The sequence below is a fragment of the Lolium perenne genome, chromosome 1, assembly GCF_019359855.2.
Source record: "Lolium perenne isolate Kyuss_39 chromosome 1, Kyuss_2.0, whole genome shotgun sequence".
In the NCBI taxonomy this organism is placed as follows: domain Eukaryota; kingdom Viridiplantae; phylum Streptophyta; class Magnoliopsida; order Poales; family Poaceae; genus Lolium; species Lolium perenne.
In genome coordinates, this window is record NC_067244.2 from 242,660,976 (window position 1) to 242,677,296 (window position 16,321).

Here is a 16,321-nt window from a genome sequence, read left to right on the forward strand (position 1 = left end):
TCCTCGTATTCATTTATAGACGCTAGTACCGGAGACCATCAAGAGGAGGAGGTTTTCTATCAAGAGGAAGAAGAAGAGAACTTTGATCACTACTCCAACCAAGGCAAGCTAATATTCTTGCAAGTTGACCGAGTGCAAAGCTCTACAAGAGCAAGGCACCATTACCTTCTACTTTATGCTTCATGATCCCATCCCAAGTTCTTACCTTCCAAATTATCTTTTGATTTTGGTTTATCAAAGTTTACTTTTTGATTCATGATTCACTTGGTCTAGATATAGAGTAGAACAAGAGCATCAAATTTAGCCTAGAGCAATACAAGCTAGTTAGCACCCTTCATGACTAGTTGCTAGTGCTAAAACTAAAAGTGACTACTCTAGATGGGAACCAGTGAAATGAAATGACTTTGAAAACCTTGGAATGATGAGTCATTCTATTGAAAGATTTTTGAAGGTGAATATGACTTGTGAATGACATGGTGAACTTTACAAAAACTGATGGTTGGGTTCAGATGCGATACCATTCCAATTTACAAGTACCCCCACAATACCTGATTATGGGTAGGGTCTAACTAGAAGTTTATATATCTTAGTATGGGTTCCCTCTAAACAAGCGTCATAGGGGTTATGCCGACGCTGCCTCCGTTGCAAGTGAAATGATGTGAAATGACGTGAAACGAGGTGAATGTCCGGCCCAAGCCCTGTGCAGTTCCCAGGCTGACTGTCTGTCTTCACTGGGAGGCCAAGCTCATGGGGAGAGATGCCTATACTAGTGTGTTGACCCAGCGTACCACTGCATGGTGTAGTACACAAGTCGTTGACATAACACAAGTGAAACACCGTTCCACTCATATTACATCTCTCAGAGTGGTACAACAGAAACATATGCGAGTCCAAGGTATGTCTATAGAAGTACACACGAACTGTTTACATAAGATCAACACAACCTCCTACTTTACAGTGAGGTAAAACTTCAAATAAAGCTCCAGGAGAATGACTCGTAGTCTATCTTATTACTAACTCAAGCTTAAGAGCTAATTGGCTTGCTATAGAAATCTAGCTACTTAGGTGCTAGGATTAGGGAAAAATTCCCTTCTATTACTAGTCTAGGTTTCCATTATAACTGATGCAGAAGTTGACTCCATTGATTTCTTGGATTGGATTCTTTATCTTGTTGCAATTGACTCCTTTGTCTTCGAGTTCCACGGTAGTTTCTCCTTCGGTGCATTGCTCTAAGAAGGGGGTTCAAACGAGATAGAATGAGTACGAGCGTACTCAGCAAGTTCATATTAGGAAATATGTGTATCATGCTCTAGCTACAGCCATAGACCAGAAAGTCATAGGCCAATGCAAGTTTTCATAAACATTTCTTCAAAAGGTTTATTTTATTCTGAAAACTATGCCCGTCAGTCTTCACAGGTTGACTAGAACTTCGTGGAGTTCCTTTCCTGCCGCGTTCGCAGTTCCCTTCCCGGAACAGGGAGTGACAGTCACAATTCTTGATACCCTCTGCAGAGGTGCGTTACTTTACCCCACAAGAGATCTTAACCATGTTGCCGGCTGAGAGTATGTCCTCAACTCGTCCACACTTCCTTTGGTGTGAGGCCCAGTATAAGATCCAAGCCAATCACTGCCTTCTCCGCGACTGCAAACCCACCCTTTTGTCCACCCGCACACCTCCAGTAGACTTTCCCCCGATAATACGGCTTTACTCATGGTGTACTTTGGACAATCCTTCATAGATCGGAAGAGATTAACATCACCAATGGATGGGGATTTAAAAGGATTTCCCAACCTATTGCGGCAGTGCCTCCAGCACCCCACCGTCTCTCCGATCCGTTGGCGTGCAGAAGGGAAAAGATACAAATTGACTTCCCCAGAGCCATTATAGATCTTATGGATAACGCGATATGTACGGCGCTAGAATCACTGGACGGCATTGGTAATTAATCCTAGGGTGATATAACCCATTGCAATGGAACCTCCACCATATCAACACATACCATGGTTCCATTGCCCACCACATAGTCATATTCATAATTGTAAAATAATATTTGCTTTTCAATGCATGAGTGATAAGTATAGTACTTTGCATATAGTTTGATAAAAATAATCAAATGACATGAGCAAGCGATGAACTTGCCTTTCTTGACTGCAAGATTATGCAGGCAAAAGCTTCGATACGTGATAACTCCAAATTCTGAAATGCCATCATCGTCCGGTAAGGACAATGTTTAAAGAACGAGCAAAGATGCTATAATGCATAGTATGAGATGCAATCGTCCCGAGCGTAACCTAACCTCGATGATTTAGGATGTATGAGTTGTAAAGATTTCTTTAGGGTTGGTTGCACTTTTAGAATGGTTCTCAAACAAGGTTCTTATTAGGGTTTGGTTATATTAGCATCATAATCAAGTGATATAAGACATCATAACAATCATACGCCTAAAGAATAGTAGTGGAATAATATGTGAAGAACAGTTGTCAATTTTAAGTTTTACAGGACATGGTTGATGATTACTTATATTATACCTCAAAAGAATAACTTTTGAAGAACATGTTGATTAAGATTTAATAAGTATTTTAAATAAGAACTTTGGGTTTCTATGGTTTGGTTGTGATTTGTACTTCAAAAGAATAACTTTTGAAGAACAGGTTAATAAGAATAAGGACTACTTTAAATAGGAGCTATGGCTTCTAGGGTGTACTAATGGTTTCATTTAGTTATACTAATAGAAACTAGTTGGGTTCTAAAACAGAATTGGTTCTATATACAACGAGTATTGGTAGGTTTATTACTATGGTTGATTATGGCATCATATCAAAGAATAGTTATTAAGATGGTTCTATAAGTAGCTATTAGGGTTTACTATGGTTTAGGTTTACTATGATTTCATAACTACTTAACTAAATCATCTCCAATGGTTGCCAAGCTAAGTGGTTTATCATTTACTAAGTAAGGTTGAGTGGGATAGGAACATGTGTGGTGAATTATTACACAAGGTTGATACTAGGGTTCATCTTATGGTTCTACTAGGGTTTGATGGTTGAGGTTGATTCTAATGGTATGGTATATAGGATTGATGATCAATGGTGCTAACAAGTGGTAACAGGCTAGGGTTTATACCTAAGTGATGCTAGTGAATCATATAGGTTTTAATTAAGAACCAGAACATGAAATGACAAGCTCATGTGAATTGGTTTTTATGTTGATGGATCCTGATTAAGCATTAATTAGCTACTTATCAAGGTTCTACAATTAAAGTTGAAGTTCACATGATCAGATGTGATAAGCAACTAGGGTTTTAGAGTTACTACTAAAGTGTAATGATCACATGGGTTAAATCCTTAGGGTTTTAGGTTGGCAACTACTATGGATGAACACATGAAATAATGAGATCAATGTCTTACTTAAATTGAAACTAGGGTTTCTAAATTATGGCACAACTCCTAAAATGATAATTGATAATAGAGGTGTGGTAACTAATTACTTTGAATCATAATTAGTAATGGTTTAACATTTTATTAATTTTCCACAAGAATTAATAATTAGGCAATTCTTATTTAGGTTTAATTTAGAATCAGGGTTTAATAATTGTTATTAGGGTTTAAAATAATTAACTTGTTAACTAAAGATGTTTAAGTAAATAAGTTTTGTATTTACCAAAATAATATTGGTTTATAATATTTTCTTGAGTTATTACTTATTTAAAGAAAATAGAAAATAGTAATTTGCAATTAGGGTTTATAAATTACCACTAATAATTAAGTTAATGCAAATATGGTAAATAAAATTAATCCTAACATTTTACTTAGTTACTGAATAGTTAAAATTTAATTTTTTTACACTTAACAATTTATTGAATTCAAATTGTATTTTTAAATAATTGAAATGGCATAATTAATAAGGTTAATAATAAGTGAAATTTTATTTTGATACACATTTTTGTTTTATATTTTATTTGAATAGAGTTTATTTTTGTGAGCATTTTGATATATTATTCATATTTTTCTGAGTTGAAATGAATTTAATCTATTTCGTAAAGTTTCAGCTATTATCCTGGAATTTGAAATAAAGTAAAAATTACTAAGTGTACGGTTCACTTATACTCGCAGAGACTGACTAGTGGGGCTCGCGTGCCATCTCAGCAGCCACGCGGCAAGGTCCATCAACCTTGACCACGGGTTTGACCTCACCGGCGTTTAACCGCCGGCGTGTCTGCCGAGGACGGCGCCGCCGTTTTATGGCCCCCGGACGCGCGAATAGGTTTTTCGACTCTCCTTGACTCACTGAAGTTGATGGTGGCGATGGCTTGGCGAGGGGATCATCGGAGCTACGCCGACGTTCATGTCCCGCGGCGGTTCACTCCGGCGAAATGGCTAAACGGAGCTATAGATGGTTCCAGGAAACAATATTGGAGTCCAGAGATGCGCAAGCTCACCGTGAACTTGCTGGTGTGGTCGGCGACGACGATTGTCGCCGGAGATGACGGCGATTGATGGTTTCCCGACGAACCCGAATAAAAGGGAACGGCGAAATTCTTCCTCCTCTTGGCTTCCCTTGATGCTAGACTCCTCCAGGGTGTTGTACGCGGCCAGGCGCTTCCAACGAGCCACTGGGTAGACGCCGGGGTGGTCTCCATCGACGGCTAGCCGGAGAACTGGCCGGCCATGGCGGTGTTTCCCGTGAGAGATAGAGAGATGGAGGAAGCCGAGAGAGTGAGCGGCGGAGCATTAGGGTTTCTGGCGAAGCTCGTGCATATTTATAGGACAAATGGTGGTCGGCAACGCCGGCTCGACGTCGGAGATGGTCGGGATGCACAGCGAGGTTGGAGCTTGTTCTGAGCGCGAATCTTGATGGTTTTGGATAGGCTCGGACGCGAACGAGCTTGGAGGTGCCTCTGAGAGGATCTCTGGCGTCCAGGGTCAGACTTATCGTTGGCGGGGACATGGCCGAGCTCGCCGTCGCCGTGTCGTCTGCGGGGAAGAAGAAGAAACTTCTTTTCTTCCTCGCCGAAACGGTACGGTGGACTGGGTGGCTTTGTTGCTGGGCTGGGCCAGTGCTGGGCTTCGGCCGAAGAGGTACTGGGCTGACGAGGTGGTGCTGGTCCTGGGCTGCTGCGGCCTGCTGAGGTAAGTTTCCCTCCTTTCTTATTTCAAATTTCTATTTTCTGTTTTTATTTTATGTTTGATATTTCTATTTGAATTCAGTTTTGATTTCTATTTTGTTTTGCAGGTTTCAAAACTATTTGAATATCAATATCACTTCTTGATATTACTCTGTATAATTCTTTTGTTTAAACAACTATTGAATTATATATGATTAACTTGGTGTTATTATGAAGTGCATTTTAAATTGAAAATGGATATGGTTTAAATGTTTATTCCTTTTTACTTAGGAACTAAATCTGTGTAAATCATTTGAAATGTGAATTATGAACATATTCTATTTTGAAAGTGCTTAACAATAGTGAGGTTCACATATATTTTAATTAAGGTTAGAGTTTCATATTATTGGTAATGAGGTTGGAAGTGTGTTATGATTGTATGTGAGGAATTATTCCTATGGTTTTAAGAAGATGGCTAAGAAAATTCTATAATCACAAATCTGATTGTAGTAAACTTAAGCTTGAACTAATTAAGATAGATCCTATGTTTATAATTAGCAATGCATTTGCTAATGATGGTTTAATTGATAGAACACTACTTCATTTGGTCTACTAGGATGGAAAAGTAGAGTTCAATATTTTATGTGAAGTAATTCCTAGGTGAAAGGTTTAGGGTTTTGCATAAGCTTCACTAAATTGAAGTATAAATAGGCATGAGGTATGGCAGGGTTCTAATTATAATCCAAGTTAATCCATGGGTTGGAATTCAAATGTAATTTAGGGTTTAAGTAGTGATCACCAATGTGATACACAACTAGGATTATAATATGAGCATAAGCTTTGGTTATGTTTCACTAATAGAACATGGCTCTCATCTACAAGATTAAAGGTTGGTTTAAACAAGTAGGATGTAATACTACTCTAAAATTCTCTAGGATAGACATGGCTATGGTTAGCATCTATAATCTCTCTCACTTCTAAATGTCTTGTAATAGCCTAAGGTCCTACTCAAGATACGATGATATGATCCTCTAAATATATGGTTTGCCTAGGGATTCTACCTTGCAATATTATGTAGCTTGTTCTTCAGGAAATCTGATAAACCTGCATCTTGTGGTATGCCTCCACCTCCTAGCTTCTTCATCTTGATCCTAGCTAATTCACATGGAGTGGCTCTATGTGTTTGTTCCCATGTAACATGGTACTTGATGAGCAAATGGATGAAGGGTGTGGCTCTATTTATAGGCTTGGGCAAGCTCTAGCATCATGACACATAGGTGGTGACTCTTATGTTGGTTAGATGACTAAGGTGCTTGGTTGTCATGCCCTTATCCATAGCAATCCTTTGAGCATGAGGTGGCATAGCTTGGAAAGCAAGTCATGTAGATATTTTCATCCTATGTGGCAAGATCATTATCCTCTCATATGATTTATTTTTGGTTAGCCAAGTGGCATTTGTTACTAAATATCTTGTGGATGATTTCATTATTGTGGATGAGTCACTATATCATATTGGATTGGATTTACATTATAATATTGATCAAAAGATCAAGGTTGAAGGTTATTCCTCAAATTTGGATAGTTGGTTTTGATTTCACCAAGGCATGATCATATGAGTTTCAAAACACTCATAGTCAGTTTGATTCAAATAGTTTGAACTATAAATCGTAATGTAAATGGATTTAGTTTTATGATATTCCATATACTTAATAAGTTATGATTTAAATAAGAATGTGTGGCTTTTATGCACTTTAGACCCTGTGGTGTACCTTATTTGGTAATAAGTTTAGAAGTGAATTAATTTACACACAAAGGTAGTTGCTAACTTTTAAGTGTTAATACGTTAGGGTTTGATTCTTAAAGAATGTGTTGATATAAATCTAATTCTATTTGATCTAATCCATAGATCAAATCATCTCTACCCAAAACAAGGTTTTAGCAAAGATCACAGTGAAGTTTATAGCGCTTGACTTGATGATCTACTTCAATTCCAGCAAGTCAAGTGAAACTTCAGTTACTGTGGTAAGTTTTATTTGAAGCGCGAAAATTCCCCGGATTTTCTATGCATGAATGCAATGCACACTTTGGTGTTCTCTCATTTTATTGCCTCTAAACCTGGGATATTACAGCCTCTCCCCCTTAAACTGAACTTCGTCCCGAAGTTCGAACGCTCTCATGTTTCGGAATGTGGAACAGACTTGAACAGATCACCATCCTTCAACTCCATGGTGATCATTTTAGATATAATTGAATATATCCCTAGTCCAGATCCTTAATGTAGTCTTCTGATGTCTGGCACTGATACTTTCTTCCATTCTATGTTTTCTTCCAACACTCTAAGCTTATAGGCTTACTATCCAAAGATTCTTGGATTAGGACATCTTATTGTGTTAATGGACTTGACTAATGGTTGTGGTGACATCATCCTATTTGGGTACTCAAAGCTTGGTTCTACCAGCTGTGGTAATCCAGCTGCGGTGTAATATGACACTACGATTTACCAGCTGTGATACTCAAACCTTAATTCTAAAAGATTCATTTAAAGCAGGGTATTGTTCTCCCTTACTACCATAACGAAAGTAATGGTACTTCGTAAGGTGTTTACAATAGGCATGGTCCTGGTTGTTTAGTCATACGAATGGATTAGACTCATTTAGTCCATCCCATCATGGCTTCTAGTTTATACTAGTTATCTTCCTTTTGGTTTCTTTAGGTTCCATGAAAGGAATCTTTCTAATAATCATTAGTTTTGGTCTGGTCAAATTCCTTCGTATATTATTTTCTTAGGCTTTGATTGTTCTCCGATATCTTCTTCCTCCAACTTCATTATCGAAGACTTACTTAAGTTCTCTTGGTTTCGAGTAATTACAATTACCCACTCAAGTTAAGGTCTAACCCTTACTTCCTCGAGATATGAACCTTGGCTTATGGTCTGACATCCTCCTGAGAGTACTTTTATATGGGTACTTCCCAACAACCTTATAAAAATAAGATCGGACTTCCTCTCAGTTCAGACCTTTTTCTCCATCTATCACACTACCAATAATATCTTAATACTTCTCCTTAGCCTTCCTCTCCCCCTTGGAGTTTACTAATGATCTTCAAACTTCCTTTCTTCTAATCATTAAACTCCAAGGTTAGGTAGTTGGTTTAAGTCTGGTTTATATGTTGTACTTTTCTAAAGTCTCCCGAAGAATTCTTGGTGGTGTATCCACACAGTTGTGGGTATCCATTATGAATCCTCCGACTAAATATTTACTAACTACGAGATACCAACTGTGAAATACTAGCTGCGGAATCCCCCTTTCTTTTAGGGTAAAGAAATGTTCAGGTTGTGGGCTATCTGGTACCAGCTGCAGACTACCTAGTACCAGATGTGGCTTATTGGATACCAGCTGTGGCTATGTTATGGGTGTCAATATCTACCTACCAGCTGTGGCTACTTACATAGTTTTAGTTAAGATATACCTCACTTTACATTCTTTCTCTTCATGATTATCCTATATCAGCTGCGGTCTTATTATACCGGCTGCGACTTCACTTGTCTATTTTCCTTCTTCTAGGGTTTGTTTTGCAAGATAACCACTTGTGGATACTATGAGAATAGTATTTTAAGTGACTTCACTTGCATTCCCTTCTTCCATAATGAATACAGCTCTACTTCTACTACTCCATATTCACTATTTTTCTCACTTCCATGGTACTTCCATGTTGAAGTACTCCTTGATTAAGGATAGAAATGAGTTTGGATTGGTCCTTCCTTCAGATTGTTGTGGTTGCTTCCCAAAAATTTTACTTCCTTCTTCAAGTGAACCTTCATCTTGTCTTCCAATCTTCAGAATTCGTCACTTCCTCACACGAATACCTTTACCCTCTAGACCTATAACATCAAGTAAGAGTTTGATATTGCAACATGCATTTGCATATCAAAGTCAAACTTCATGTATGGATCTAGTCAATCAATGAAGATTCAAGAAAATCCAAGAAGATCCAGCTTTGTGCTTATAATACACATCCTTATATGCCTGAATATAATAATTGGGTAAGACATCCCTAAACATCAGGATCAGATGTGTAGTATATAACACCACATAAGATAGGTTTAGGTTGTGATACTTAGCACAATACGTGAATTTCTACTATTTGTCTCAACATTTATCTTAATTGCACATTTGCAATGAGACAAACTTGGAACAAAATGGCCTGGGATAGTTGGAGTTAACCTAGTTTTCTTTGGAAGTACTAACAAAATAGGCTACCATATATATGTGCTATTGAGGACTACTTCCTATAATCCAATTAGTTCTAACATGTCTACTCTAAACACATGATTGTTTAGAATATACCACCTATAACTCTAGGATTTCTCTATGTGACATGCTCTCAATAAACCTTCTTTAAACTAAGGACTATGATTCTAACATTCTTGACACAGTTTCCAGGATTTTAAGGCCTAAGCTTTCGAACTATTCCCTAAATCCTACTCCTTATCATCCTTTTGTTATCGTACTTATGATGTTCTACTCCATCATACCATGATTCTCAAGTGAATCATATATGAGTATCTAGTTTATTATTGAAAGTAGACTCATGTAACTCCTATCACTCTTCCTTACCTCCTATGATTGACTCATCATAGACATATACTACCTTATATAACTTATCTCCTTTATTTAACATCAGTCATTTGACATTATTAATGACTCTTACTTAACTATAACTTGTATTGGTATACTTCTTCCAATAGGATATCTTCCTTATGGTTGTATCCTCTCTTTGGACTACCATGTGTTGTATACCAACTGTGGTCTACTACCACCCATTATCTTAAGCTTCAATGGTGTTCTAATTATTTGGAATGAAGCAAGATAACTAACTACCTTTACTTAAGAAAGATAGATAAGAAGAATTGACTCAAGTGTGTCAGGATTATTCTCAAGTGAATACCCATCTCAAGTCAAAAGAATAATTGGTTTGACTAAGACAACTTCCTATAGACACTACCAAACCTATAGGTCTCCTTTAAAGGGTTTTAATCCTAAGGTCAAAGCATTTGCTCTGATACCAGCTGTGTTGACCCAGCGTACCACTGCATGGTGTAGTACACAAGTCGTTGACATAACACAAGTGAAACACCGTTCCACTCATATTACATCTCTCAGAGTGGTACAACAGAAACATATGCGAGTCCAAGGTATGTCTATAGAAGTACACACGAACTGTTTACATAAGATCAACACAACCTCCTACTTTACAGTGAGGTAAAACTTCAAATAAAGCTCCAGGAGAATGACTCGTAGTCTATCTTATTACTAACTCAAGCTTAAGAGCTAATTGGCTTGCTATAGAAATCTAGCTACTTAGGTGCTAGGATTAGGGAAAAATTCCCTTCTATTACTAGTCTAGGTTTCCATTATAACTGATGCAGAAGTTGACTCCATTGATTTCTTGGATTGGATTCTTTATCTTGTTGCAGTTGACTCCTTTGTCTTCGAGTTCCACGGTAGTTTCTCCTTCGGTGCATTGCTCTAAGAAGGGGGTTCAAACGAGATAGAATGAGTACGAGCGTACTCAGCAAGTTCATATTAGGAAATATGTGTATCATGCTCTAGCTACAGCCATAGACCAGAAAGTCATAGGCCAATGCAAGTTTTCATAAACATTTCTTCAAAAGGTTTATTTTATTCTGAAAACTATGCCCGTCAGTCTTCACAGGTTGACTAGAACTTCGTGGAGTTCCTTTCCTGCCGCGTTCGCAGTTCCCTTCCCGGAACAGGGAGTGACAGTCACAATTCTTGATACCCTCTGCAGAGGTGCGTTACTTTACCCCACAAGAGATCTTAACCATGTTGCCGGCTGAGAGTATGTCCTCAACTCGTCCACACTTCCTTTGGTGTGAGGCCCAGTATAAGATCCAAGCCAATCACTGCCTTCTCCGCGACTGCAAACCCACCCTTTTGTCCACCCGCACACCTCCAGTAGACTTTCCCCCGATAATACGGCTTTACTCATGGTGTACTTTGGACAATCCTTCATAGATCGGAAGAGATTAACATCACCAATGGATGGGGATTTAAAAGGATTTCCCAACCTATTGCGGCAGTGCCTCCAGCACCCCACCGTCTCTCCGATCCGTTGGCGTGCGAAGGGAAAAGATACAATGACTTCCCGAGCCATTATAGATCTTATGGATAACGCGATATGTACGGCGCTAGAATCACTGGACGGCATTGGTAATTAATCCTAGGGTGATATAACCCATTGCAATGGAACCTCCACCATATCAACACATACCATGGTTCCATTGCCCACCACATAGTCATATTCATAATTGTAAAATAATATTTGCTTTTCAATGCATGAGTGATAAGTATAGTACTTTGCATATAGTTTGATAAAAATAATCAAATGACATGAGCAAGCGATGAACTTGCCTTTCTTGACTGCAAGATTATGCAGGCAAAAGCTTCGATACGTGATAACTCCAAATTCTGAAATACCATCATCGTCCGGTAAGGACAATGTTTAAAGAACGAGCAAAGATGCTATAATGCATAGTATGAGATGCAATCGTCCCGAGCGTAACCTAACCTCGATGATTTAGGATGTATGAGTTGTAAAGATTTCTTTAGGGTTGGTTGCACTTTTAGAATGGTTCTCAAACAAGGTTCTTATTAGGGTTTGGTTATATTAGCATCATAATCAAGTGATATAAGACATCATAACAATCATACACCTAAAGAATAGTAGTGGAATAATATGTGAAGAACAGTTGTCAATTTTAAGTTTTACAGGACATGGTTGATGATTACTTATATTATACCTCAAAGGAATAACTTTTGAAGAACATGTTGATTAAGATTTAATAAGTATTTTAAATAAGAACTTTGGGTTTCTATGGTTTGGTTGACAGTTGTACTTCAAAAGAATAACTTTTGAAGAACAGGTTAATAAGAATAAGGACTACTTTAAATAGGAGCTATGGCTTCTAGGGTGTACTAATGGTTTCATTTAGTTATACTAATAGAAACTAGTTGGGTTCTAAAACAGAATTGGTTCTATATACAACGAGTATTGGTAGGTTTATTACTATGGTTGATTATGGCATCATATCAAAGAATAGTTATTAAGATGGTTCTATAAGTAGCTATTAGGGTTTACTATGGTTTAGGTTTACTATGATTTCATAACTACTTAACTAAATCATCTCCAATGGTTGCCAAGCTAAGTGGTTTATCATTTACTAAGTAAGGTTGAGTGGGATAGGAACATGTGTGGTGAATTATTACACAAGGTTGATACTAGGGTTCATCTTATGGTTCTACTAGGGTTTGATGGTTGAGGTTGATTCTAATGGTATGGTATATAGGATTGATGATCAATGGTGCTAACAAGTGGTAACAGGCTAGGGTTTATACCTAAGTGATGCTAGTGAATCATATAGGTTTTAATTAAGAACCAGAACATGAAATGACAAGCTCATGTGAATTGGTTTTTATGTTGATGGATCTGATTAAGCATTAATTAGCTACTTATCAAGGTTCTACAATTAAAGTTGAAGTTCACATGATCAGATGTGATAAGCAACTAGGGTTTTAGAGTTACTACTAAAGTGTAATGATCACATGGGTTAAATCCTTAGGGTTTTAGGTTGGCAACTACTATGGATGAACACATGAAATAATGAGATCAATGTCTTACTTAAATTGAAACTAGGGTTTCTAAATTATGGCACAACTCCTAAAATGATAATTGATAATAGAGGTGTGGTAACTAATTACTTTGAATCATAATTAGTAATGGTTTAACATTTTATTAATTTTCCACAAGAATTAATAATTAGGCAATTCTTATTTAGGTTTAATTTAGAATCAGGGTTTAATAATTGTTATTAGGGTTTAAAATAATTAACTTGTTAACTAAAGATGTTTAAGTAAATAAGTTTTGTATTTACCAAAATAATATTGGTTTATAATATTTTCTTGAGTTATTACTTATTTAAAGAAAATAGAAAATAGTAATTTGCAATTAGGGTTTATAAATTACCACTAATAATTAAGTTAATGCAAATATGGTAAATAAAATTAATCCTAACATTTTACTTAGTTACTGAATAGTTAAAATTTAATTTTTTTACACTTAACAATTTATTGAATTCAAATTGTATTTTTAAATAATTGAAATGGCATAATTAATAAGGTTAATAATAAGTGAAATTTTATTTTGATACACATTTTTGTTTTATATTTTATTTGAATAGAGTTTATTTTTGTGAGCATTTTGATATATTATTCATATTTTTCTGAGTTGAAATGAATTTAATCTATTTCTGTAAAGTTTCAGCTATTATCTGGAATTTGAAATAAAGTAAAAATTACTAAGTGTACCGGTTCACTTATACTCGCAGAGACTGACTAGTGGGGCCTGCGTGCCATCTCAGCAGCCACGCGGCAAGGTCCAGTCAACCTTGACCACGGGTTTGACCTCACCGGCGTTTAACCGCCGGCGGTCTGCTGAGGACGGCGCCGCCGTTTTATGGCCCCCCGGGACGCGCGAATAGGTTTTTCTGACTCTCCTTGACTCACTGAAGTTGATGGTGGCGATGGCTTGGCGAGGGGATCATCGGAGCTACGCCGACGTTCATGTCCCGCGGCGGTTCACTCCGGCGAAATGGCTAAACGGAGCTATAGATGGTTCCAGGAAACAATATTGGAGTCCAGAGATGCGCAAGCTCACCGTGAACTTGCTGGTGTGGTCGGCGACGACGATTGCCGCCGGAGATGACGGCGATTGATGGTTTCCCGACGAACCCGAATAAAAGGGAATGGCGAAATTCTTCCTCCTCTTGGCTTCCCTTGATGCTAGACTCCTCCAGGGTGTTGTACGCGGCCAGGCGCTTCCAACGAGCCACTGGGTAGACGCCGGGGTGGTCTCCATCGACGGCTAGCCGGAGAACTGGCCGGCCATGGCGGTGTTTCCAGTGAGAGATAGAGAGATGGAGGAAGCCAGAGAGTGAGCGGCGGAGCATTAGGGTTTCCTGGCGAAGCTCTGTGCATATTTATAGGACAAATGGTGGTCGGCAACGCCGGCTCGACGTCGGAGATGGTCGGGATGCACAGCGAGGTTGGAGCTTGTTCTGAGCGCGAATCTTGATGGTTTTGGATAGGCTCGGACGCGAACGAGCTTGGAGGTGCCTCTGAGAGGATCTCTGGCGTCCGGGGTCAGACTTATCGTTGGCGGGGACGTGGCCGAGCTCGCCGTCGCCGTGTCGTCTGCGGGGAAGAAGAAGAAACTTCTTTTCTTCCTCGCCGAAACGGTACGGTGGACTGGGTGGCTTTGTTGCTGGGCTGGGCCAGTGCTGGGCTTCGGCCGAAGAGGTCTGGGTGACGAGGTGGTGCTGGTCCTGGGCTGCTGCGGCCTGCTGAGGTAAGTTTCCCTCCTTTCTTATTTCAAATTTCTATTTTCTGTTTTTATTTTATGTTTGATATTTCTATTTGAATTCAGTTTTGATTTCTATTTTGTTTTGCAGTTTCAAAACTATTTGAATATCAATATCACTTCTTGATATTACTCTCTGTATAATTCTTTTGTTTAAACAACTATTGAATTATATATGATTAACTTGGTGTTATTATGAAGTGCATTTTAAATTGAAAATGGATATGGTTTAAATGTTTATTCCTTTTTACTTAGGAACTAAATCTGTGTAAATCATTTGAAATGTGAATTATGAACATATTCTATTTTGAAAGTGCTTAACAATAGTGAGGTTCACATATATTTTAATTAAGGTTAGAGTTTCATATTATTGGTAATGAGGTTGGAAGTGTGTTATGATTGTATGTGAGGAATTATTCCTATGGTTTTAAGAAGATGGCTAAGAAAATTCTATAATCACAAATCTGATTGTAGTAAACTTAAGCTTGAACTAATTAAGATAGATCCTATGTTTATAATTAGCAATGCATTTGCTAATGATGGTTTAATTGATAGAACACTACTTCATTTGGTCTACTAGGATGGAAAAGTAGAGTTCAATATTTTATGTGAAGTAATTCCTAGGTGAAAGGTTTAGGGTTTTGCATAAGCTTCACTAAATTAAAGTATAAATAGGCATGAGGTATGGCAGGGTTCTAATTATAATCCAAGTTAATCCATGGGTTGGAATTCAAATGTAATTTAGGGTTTAAGTAGTGATCACCAATGTGATACACAACTAGGATTATAATATGAGCATAAGCTTTGGTTATGTTTCACTAATAGAACATGGCTCTCATCTACAAGATTAAAGGTTGGTTTAAACAAGTAGGATGTAATACTACTCTAAAATTCTCTAGGATAGACATGGCTATGGTTAGCATCTATAATCTCTCTCACTTCTAAATGTCTTGTAATAGCCTAAGGTCCTACTCAAGATACGATGATATGATCCTCTAAATATATGGTTTGCCTAGGGATTCTACCTTGCAATATTATGTAGCTTGTTCTTCGGAAATCTGATAAACCTGCATCTTGTGGTATGCCTCCACCTCCTAGCTTCTTCATCTTGATCCTAGCTAATTCACATGGAGTGGCTCTATGTGTTTGTTCCCATGTAACATGGTACTTGATGAGCAAATGGATGAAGGGTGTGGCTCTATTTATAGGCTTGGGCAAGCTCTAGCATCATGACACATAGGTGGTGACTCTTGTGTTGGTTAGATGACTAAGGTGCTTGGTTGTCATGCCCTTATCCATAGCAATCCTTTGAGCATGAGGTGGCATAGCTTGGAAAGCAAGTCATGTAGATATTTTCATCCTATGTGGCAAGATCATTATCCTCTCATATGATTTATTTTTGGTTAGCCAAGTGGCATTTGTTACTAAATATCTTGTGGATGATTTCATTATTGTGGATGAGTCACTATATCATATTGGATTGGATTTACATTATAATATTGATCAAAAGATCAAGGTTGAAGGTTATTCCTCAAATTTGGATAGTTGGTTTTGATTTCACCAAGGCATGATCATATGAGTTTCAAAACACTCATAGTCAGTTTGATTCAAATAGTTTGAACTATAAATCGTAATGTAAATGGATTTAGTTTTATGATATTCCATATACTTAATAAGTTATGATTTAAATAAGAATGTGTGGCTTTTATGCACTTTAGACCCTGTGGTGTACCTTATTTGGTAATAAGTTTAGAAGTGAATTAATTTACACACAAAGG